The sequence below is a fragment of the Artibeus jamaicensis genome, unplaced genomic scaffold (genome assembly GCF_021234435.1).
Source record: "Artibeus jamaicensis isolate MK-2021 breed Jamaican fruit bat unplaced genomic scaffold, CSHL_Jam_final scaffold_461, whole genome shotgun sequence".
In the NCBI taxonomy this organism is placed as follows: Eukaryota; Metazoa; Chordata; class Mammalia; order Chiroptera; family Phyllostomidae; genus Artibeus; species Artibeus jamaicensis.
The window spans coordinates 12,165,519-12,175,179 of NW_026522045.1; the positions used below are offsets into that span (position 1 = coordinate 12,165,519).

General features: G+C 37.0%; 1 pseudogene; it reads left to right on the top strand.

Annotated features, from left to right (window-relative positions):
• The first annotated feature begins 429 nt into the window (after positions 1 to 429).
• On the top strand, positions 430 to 543 carry LOC128626225 (uncharacterized; annotated as a pseudogene).
• Positions 544 to 9,661: the final 9,118 nt, after the last annotated feature.

Consider the following 9,661-nt stretch of genomic DNA (forward strand, 5'->3'; position numbering starts at 1 on the left):
GTGAGGCAATTTCAAGCAACCAAATATATCAATAATTGGAGTCACTGAAAGAAAGCAAAAAAAAAAAAAAGAACAGAAAAAATATTTAAGGAAACCATGGTTGAAAATTTTCCAAATTGATGAAAACTATCCACCCACAGATTTGAGAAATTCAAGAACCCCAAACACAATAAACAAAGGAAATGACACCAAAGCACATCCAAATCAAATTTATAAAAAACAGTGATAAAGAGAAAATTTTATAAGCAGCCAGAGGAAAAAAAAAAACAAGCTATGCACTAGGAAACAAAAATAAGAATGCTGGTAGATTTCTCTTTGGAAATTCTAAAAGTGAGAAGAGAATGGAGCAATATCTTTAAAGCATTGAAAATAAAACTTTCAACCTAGCACTCTATACTCACAAAACATTTTTTTTTTTAAGTGAGGCGAAAGACTATACTTTCAGGGATCATTTCTATAGTTTGTTTGTAAAAGTAAGGTTATATAAAGACATTTTAAGACATACAAAGGCTTGAAGGAATTCATCACCAGCAACCCAATGCTGTAACAAATGCTAAAGGGCATAAGAACAGTCACATAGACCAATGGAATAGAAGAGAGAACCAAGAAATAAACCCAACACTCTATGATCAATTAATATTTGAAAAATGGGGAAGAAGCATAAAATGGAGTAAAAATAGCCTCTTTAACAAATGGTGTTGGGAGAACTGGACAGCTACATGCAAAAAATGAAACTTGATCACCAACTTACACCATACACAAAAATATATTTAAGGTGAATAAAGACTGAAACATACCATATTTTTGGACCATAAGATGCACATAGATTTTAGAGGAGGAAATAGGGGAAAATTTTTGAAGCAAAAAATGTGGTAAAATATTTAATAACAAATAGCATAATATTTCACCAATGTAAATGTAAACAGAACTCAACAGCAGCATTAACAACCATTATTCCTCCCAAATTGGGGGGAGGGAGTGCATGTTATAATCCAAAAATGCCCTGGCTGGTGTAGCTCAGTGGATTGAGCACAGGCCTGAGAACCAAACAATCACAGTTCAATTCCCAGTAAGGGCACATGCCTGGGTTGCAGGCCAGTTTTCAGCAGGGGTGCACGAGAGGCAACCATACATTGATATTTCTCTCCCTCTCTCCTTCCTTTACCCTCTAAAAGGTAAATAAATAAAATCTTAAACAAACTTAAAAAACATAATTCAAAAATATGGTAAGTTGTGACACCATAAAAGTCTTAGAGAAGAACATAGGCAGAAAAATATCAGATATTCCTCTGAAGCAATATTTTCGCCAATATATCCCCTAGAGCAAGGGACATAAAGGAAAGAATAAACCAATGGTACCTCATCAAAATAAAAAGCTTCTGCACAGCTAAAGACAACAGCATTAAAACAAAAGATAACCAACTATATGGGAAAATATATTCGCTAATGAGACCTTGGACAAGGGTTTGATCTCCAAAATATATAAAGAAGTCACACAACTTCACTCTTGGAAGACAAACAGCCCAATTAAAAAATGGGCAAAGGAAAAAAAAATGGGCAAAGGAATTGAACACACAGTTCTCCAAGGCGGACATGCAGAGGGTCCAGAGACATATGAAAAGATGCTCAGTATCGCTAGCTATGAGAGAGATGCAAATTAAAACCACTATAAGATGCCACTTCACACCAGTCAGAATGGCCATCATAAACAAAGCAACAAACAACAAGTGTTGGAAAAGTTGTGGAGGCAAGGGAACCCTAGTGCACTGTTGGTGGGATTTCAGGCTGATACAACCACTGTGAAAAACAGTATGGAATTTTCTCAGAAAACTAAAAATGGAACTGCCTTTTGATCCAGCAATTCCACTGCTAGAATTATATCCTAAGAACCCTGAAACACCAATCCAAAAGAACCTATGCACCCCATGTTCATAGCAGCACAATTCACTATAGCCAAGTGCTGGCAGCAACCTAAGTGCCCATCAGTAAATGAATGGATAAAAAAACTACGGTATGTTTACACAATGGAAACTACGCAGCAGAAAGAAAGAAGGAACTTCTACCCTTTGCAACAAACAGCATGGATGGAACTGGAGAGCATTATACTAAGTGAAATAAGGCAGGCGGTGAAAGACAAATACAGTATGATCTCACCTATAAGTGGAACATAATCAACAAAACAGACAAGCAAGCAAAGAACCAGACAAGAACCAGAGACAATGAAATTAAGAACAAACTGATAGTAACCAGAGGGGAGCTGGTAGGGAATAATGGTGAGGAAGAGGGAAGGGTTCAGGAACATGTATAAAGGACACATGGACAAAGCCAAAGTGGGTTTAGGTCCAAAGTGGACCCAAAGTAAGGTGGGTTTGAGAGTGGGAGGTGGGGATGGGTGGGGATGGGTGGGGATGGGAACATGTTGCAGTGAAAATGGAGACAATTGTACTTGAACAACAATGAAAATTAAAATAAAAAATAAAAATGAGAAAGGGCAGAGCACTAGAGATTCAACTAACATTAAAAGGATAATAAGGCAATATTATCAATAATTTTGTGCCAACAAATTTGAAGGCATACATAAAACAGACAATCTTCTTGAAAGACACAGAGTTTTAAAGCTACCTCAAGAAGAATAACATGAATAGCCATACATGTATTAAATAAATTGAATTTGTAGTTAAAAGCCCTCCTATAAAGATAGCTCTAGGTCCAGATGCCTTCATTTCTACCAATTATTTAAGAGAAATAATATCAAATCCACTATGAATTTTTTTCATAAAAATTAAAGACAGAATATTTCTCAACTCATTCTATGAGGCCAGCAGTATCCTGATATAAGAACCAGAAAAAGATGGGGCAAAAAAGAAAACTATCAACCACTATCCCTCATAAATATAGAAAGATAAATGCCTTTTAAAAGTTTGCAAATCAAATCCAACACTATATTAGAAACACAAATATAATAGCCAAGTGGGACTTATTAGAAGGTTACAGGGTTGGCTTAACACTTAAAAATAAACTTAGGATGGTGATCCAAGATGGTGGAGGAGTAAGTGGAATCTACCTCCTCCCAGGACCAATATGGAATTACATCAAAATTGTAGAGAAATCATCAAGAATAACCAACAGAACACACGCTGGAGAGAAGCCTTATAACCAAGGGCAGACAGAAGAATGTACTTCACCACCACAAGACTGGTAGGGATAGGGCTGGCTGGGCTCCCACAGGCAGCAACTAAAGTTCTGGAGGGATACTTCAGTGGTTGGGGGATTCCACCTGAGAAGTGTGGGGTCTAAACACCAAGCTGGGGTAATCAGCCTACAGCACCAGAGCCTGTAATGAACCCAGATAACATGCAGCAGTGAAAAACTGCGCAGAGAGATGGATGGAGATGAAGAGAGCCTCTTAAAGGGCCAACACACAAAATTTTGTTTGCAGCCACTTACCCTGGGCTCTGGCAGAGGAAGTGTATAGTGGACTAGAGATGCTTGAGAGGAGTCTGGGACTGATGGTTCTGGAGAGAGAACAGAAGGAGCAGCTGCCAGCATCACTGTGCTGAGTCATTTCCCATACTGTAGGAGCTATCTTTCTCAGGCACAGCACATCCCTTCAAGTGGCATCAGCCTGAGGGGTAGCAATAGCCCCCCACACAAGAATTACTTTGTCTCACCACATGGAGCTTAAACCAGGATGCTGATTACAGCTAGTTTAGATTAACAGCTAATCAGCTTAGCAGCTGATTAGCTTAAAAATTCAGGCAGAAAATACAAAGCAGCAGCCAAAATGGGAAGTAAAAGACACAGACCCCACATGGAAGAACAAGACAATTCTCCTAAAGAACTAGATGAAATAAAGGCAAGCAATTAATCAGATAGAGAGTTTAGAGTAATGTTTATAAGGGTACTCAACAGCATAAAAAAAGACATAGAAACCATAAAAAAGGGCCAGTCAGAAATAAAGAACGTAATATCTAAAATAAATAATACACTGGAAGGAATAAAGAGTAGGTTACATGAAGCAGAGGATCTAATCGGTGTTTTGAAAGACAAGGTAGAAAAAAAAAAAAAACCCAGGCAGAGCAGCAAAAAAGAAAGAAGAATTTTTTAAAAATGAGGAAAGCTTAAGAAACCTTTTAGATGACATGAAGTATAAAAACATCTCATCACATGAATACCAGAAGAAGAGAGTGAGCAAACCAATGAGAACCTACTTGAAGAATAATGACTGAAAATTCCCCTAATCTGGTGACATAACTCTAAGAACTCACAGAGTACCAAACAAGTTGGGCCCAAAGAGGCCTATACCCAGACACATCATAATGAAAATGACAAAGCTTAAAAATAAGGAGAGAATCCTAAAAGACACAGGAGAAAAGCAGGTAGTTACACACAAGGGAGCACCAATTAGACTGTCATCTGATTTCTCAACAGAAACAGATCAGGCCAGAAGGCAGTGGAGTGAAATATTCAAGGTGATAAAAAGCAAGGACTTACAACCAAGGCTACTTTACCCAGCAAGACTGTCATTTAAAATCAAAGGAGAAATAAGGAGCTTCCCAAACAAGAAAAATCTAAAGGAGTTGGTTAACACCAAACCAATATTGTAACAAATGTTAAAGGGCTTGCTTTAAGAAGAAAAAGAAAAAGAGAAAGGGAAAAAACAGTCTAATAATAAAATGGCACTACATATGTGTTGATAATCACCTTAAATATAAATGGCTTAAATGCTCCAACCAAAAGACAGAGGGTAGCTGAATGTATAAGAAAACATGACCCATATATAGACTGCCACCAAGAGACCCTACTCATATCTAAAGATACACACAGACTAAGAATATAGGATTGTAAAAAGATATTTTTTAAAATATCTTTTTTGGAAGATATTTGGAAAGTGGAAAGGAAAAGAAAAAACTAGGATAGCAGTACTTATGTCTGACAAAATACACTTTAAAACCAAGGCTGTGGTAAGAGACAAAGAACACTACATAATGAAAAAGGGAACAATCTAACAAGAAGATACAACCCTAGTAAATATTTATGCACCCAACATAGGAGCACCTAAAAATGCAAAGCAAATCTTGATGGACATAAAAGGAGAGATTGACAGGAATACAGTCATAGTTGGGGATTTTAAAACCCCCGCGAATTCAATGGATAGCTCTTCAAGCCAGAAAATCAATGAGGAGACAGCAGCTTTAAAAGACACACCAGATCAAATAGATTTAATCGATATCTTTAGAGCATTTCACCCCAAAGCAACAGAATATATACACTTTTCAAGTGCACATTGAACATTTTCTTGGATAGACCACACATTAGGACACAAAACAAGTTTCAGTAAATTTAAGAAGTTTAAAATCATATCAGCATCTTCTCTGATCACATGCTATGAAACTAGAAATCAATCACAAGAAGATCACTGAAAAACAAGCAAAGATATGGAAGCTAAGTAGTAACATGTTATTAAACAATTCATTGGTCAACAATGAATCCTAAGAAGAAATCAAAAGAAACTTTGAAACAAATGAAAAAGAGGACACAACAATCCCAAATCTGTGGGATACTGGGAAAGCAATCCTAAGAGGAAAATACATAGCATTACAGGCCTATCTCAAAAAACAAGAAACAGCTCAAATACACAATCTAATTTCACACGTAAAAGAACCTAAAAAAAACAAACAAACAAAAAACAAACAAAGCCTAAAGTGAGTAGAAAGAAGGAAATAATGAAGATCAGAGCAGAAATAAATGAAATAGTCTAAAATAAATACAAAAGATCAATGAATCCAAGAGCTGATACTTTGAAAAGATAAACAACATTGACAAACCTTTAACCAGACTCATCAAGAAAAAAAGAGAAAGGACCAAAATAAATAAAAGCAGAAAAGAAAGAAGGGAAATAACAACTGAAATCAAAGGAATACAAAGGACTGTAAGAAAATATTATGAACAATTACATGCCAACAAACTGTACAAATTGGACAAAATAAATAAATTTCTTGAAATTTACAGCTTCCAAAGGTAAATAAGGAAGAATCAGACAATCTGAATAAACACATTACACTTAATGAAACTGAAACAGTAATCAGAAAACTGCCAACAAACAAAAGCCCTGGACCAGATGGCTTCACAGGTGAATTTTATGAAACATTCTGAGAACTAACACCTCTCCTCAAACTATTTCATAAAATTCAAGAGAAGGAAAGGCTCCCAAACTCATGTTACAAGCCCAGTATTATACTAATTCCAAATCTAGATAAAGACAGTATAAAGAAAAAATTATAGGCCAATATTCCTGATGAACATAAGTTGATAAAATATGCAACAAAATATTAGCAAACCAAGTATAGCAATGTATCAAAAAGATCATGCATCATGAAAAGGTGGGGTTTATTCCAGGAATGCAAGATTGTTACAACATTCACAAATCAATAAATGTGATTCACCATGTAAATAAAATGAAGGATAAAAACCACACGGTGATATAAATAGATGCAAAAAAAAAACACTTCATAAAATCCAGCACACATTTTAAAAAATTTTTATTTAGTTATTTTTCAAGTAGTTTTTTTGTCTATTTCTCCCATCCCAGCATCCCCCACCCCATGCTCCCCACCTCCCTCCTATTTCCTCCCCCCTTAGTTCTCGTCCCTGTGTCCTTCCTATTTGTTCCTCCAAATCCCTCCCCCTTTTTCCCCTTAAATTCCCTTCCCTCTCCCCTCTGGTCACCGTCCCCTTGTTCTCTATTCAGTGTCTTTGTTTTTTTTTTCTGCTTGCTTGTTTGTTTTGTTGTTTAGCTTCCTGTTAAAGGTGAGACCATATGGTATTTGTCTTTCAGCACCTCGCCTATTTCACTCAGCATAATGCTTTCCAGTTCCATCCATGTTGTTGCAAAGGGTAGGATCTCCTTCTTTCTCTCTGCTGCATAGAATTCCATTGTGTATATGTACCACAATTTTTTGATCCATTCCTTTACTGACGGGCACCTAGGTTGCTTCCAACTCTTGGCTATTGTAAATTGTGCTGCTATGAACACTGTGATGCATAGGTTCTTTGATATTGATGTTTTAGGATTCTTAGGATATAATCCTAGCAGTGAAATTGCTGGGTCAAAAGGCAGGTCGATTTTTATTTTTCTGAGAAAATTCCATACTGTGTTCCATAATGGTTGTACCAGTCTGCACTCCCACCAACAGTGAACTAAGGAACCCTTTTCCCCACAACCTCTCCAACATTTGTTGTTTGTTGCTTTGTTTATGATAGCCATCCTGACTGGTGTAAAGTGGTATGTCATTGTGGTTTTAATTTGCATCTCTCTGATAACTAATGATATTGAGCATCTCTTCATGTGTCTCTGGATCTTCTGTATGTCCTCCTTGGAGAAGTGTCTGTTCAAGCCCTTTTCCCATTTTTTAGTTGGGTTGGTTGTCTTCTTAAAGTGGAGTCGTGTAAGTTCTTTGTATATTTTGGAGATTAAACCTTTGTCTGAGGTATCATTGGCAAATATGTTTTCCCATACAGTTGGTTGTCTTTTTAATTTAATACTGTTTTCTTTAGCCACACAGAAGCTTTTTATTTTGATGAGATCCCATTTGTTTATTATTTCCTTTACATTCCTTGCTCTAGGGGACATATCAGTAAAAAAGTTGCTGACTGAAATATCTGAGATTTTCCTGCCAGTGTTCTCCTATAAGACTTTAATGGTGTCACGGCTTATATTTAAGTCTTTTATCCACCTTGAATTTATTTTGGTATATGGTGTAAGTTGGTGCTCAAGTTTCATTTTTTTACACGTAGCTGTCTAGTTCTCCCAACACCATTTGCTGAAGAGGCTATCTTTACTCCATTTTATGTTACTGCCCCCTTTGTCAAATATTAATTGACTGTAGAGAGTTGGGTTGATTTCTGGGCTCCCTGTTCTAATCCATTGGTCTATGCCAGCACACATTTATTAAGACTCTCAAAAACTAGGAATACAGGGAATAAAACTAAACATAATAAATGCTATATATGACAAACCCGCTGCCAGCATCACACTCAATGAGCAAAATCTACAAGCTTTCTTGTTAAGATCTGGAACATGTTAGGGATATATTTCACTTCTGTTATTCAAAATAGTACTTGGAAGTTCTGGCCAAGACAGAGATATAGGTAGAAACTCCACTTCCTCACACAACCAAAAGGAGGATATCAGCCAATTGGAAATCAATAAACAACCAAAAGCACCAGAAAATCAAACTGCATGACAACCAAGGATTTAAAGAAAAAATAAACCAGAACAACCAGACCGGTAAGGCAGTGTACCTCAGAGGCTGTCTCAGAAAAACTGCGTTGAGGCAGCAGACAGAGCAGGCTGCAGAGAGGTGGTGGGCTGTGTGGGCAGGGCTGACTGAAGGTGAAACTGAGACTCAGAGTTGACTGTGGACTACAGTGGTTGCCATGGTGGGAGAAACCCCCAGTCTCACACAAAAGTCCCTTGGAAAGTGTGTGAGAGGCAAGGAGGCAAGCTGCACTGTTCCCTCTTTGCACCCCCCCCAAAGGCATCATGGAATTGGAACAAAAAAGGTTGCCCTGCCTGGGTGAATACCTAAGGCCCCACCCTCTTATAACTTATCACGTGTGCCAGACAAAGAAATATGGACCAAATGAAAGAACAGAGCAAAACTTCAGAAAGAGAACTAAGCAATGAGAAGATAGTCAAACTATCTGATGGAGAATTTAAAGCCCTAGTAATCAAAATGATCACAGAAATGATTGAGCTTGGTTGAAAATGAAAAAGAAAGAAACAAATGAAGGATACCCAAAGTAAAATAAATAAAAAATATTCAGGGAACCAACAGTGACAGGAAGGAAGCCAGGAGACAAAGCAACGATTTGGAACAAAAGGGAAAAATAAACATCCAACTATAACAAAATGAAGAAAGAAGAATTTAAAAAAGTGGAAAGAGTCTTACAAACCTCTGACACAACCTGAAACATTCCAATATCTGAATCATAGGGGTTCCAGATGGAGAAGAACAACAGCAAGAAATTGAAAAGTTATTTCAACAAATAATAAAAGAGAACCTCCCCAAAATGGCAAAGGAAATAGACTTCCAGGAAGTCCAGTAAGCTCAGGGAATCTCAAAGAAGTTAGATCCAAAGAGGAGCACACCAAGGCACATCATCATTAAGTTACCCAAGATTAAATATAAAGAGAGATTCTTAAAAGAAACAAGAGGAAAGGAGAGAGTTACCTACATATAAGTGGCCATAAGGCTATCCGCTGATTTCTCAAAAGAAACCTTTCAGGCAACAAGGGGCTGAAAAGAAGTATTGCAAGTCATGAAAGGCAAGGACCTACATCCAAGATTGCTCTACCCAGCAAAGCTTTCATTTAGAATGGAAGGGCAGATAAAGTGCTTCCCAGATAAGGTCAAGTTAAAGGAGTTCATTATTACCTAGCCCTTATTATATGAAATGTTAAAGGGACTGATCTAAGAAAAAGAAGATAAAAAATATGAACAGTAAAATGATAACAAACTCACAACTATCAATAAGTGAACCTAAGATAAAAGAAAAACAGCAAAAACAACTAAGCAAACAATCACAATAGGAACAAAATCAGAGAAATAGACATCACATGAAGGGATTTCAGTGAGGAGGGGGAAGATAAGAATGG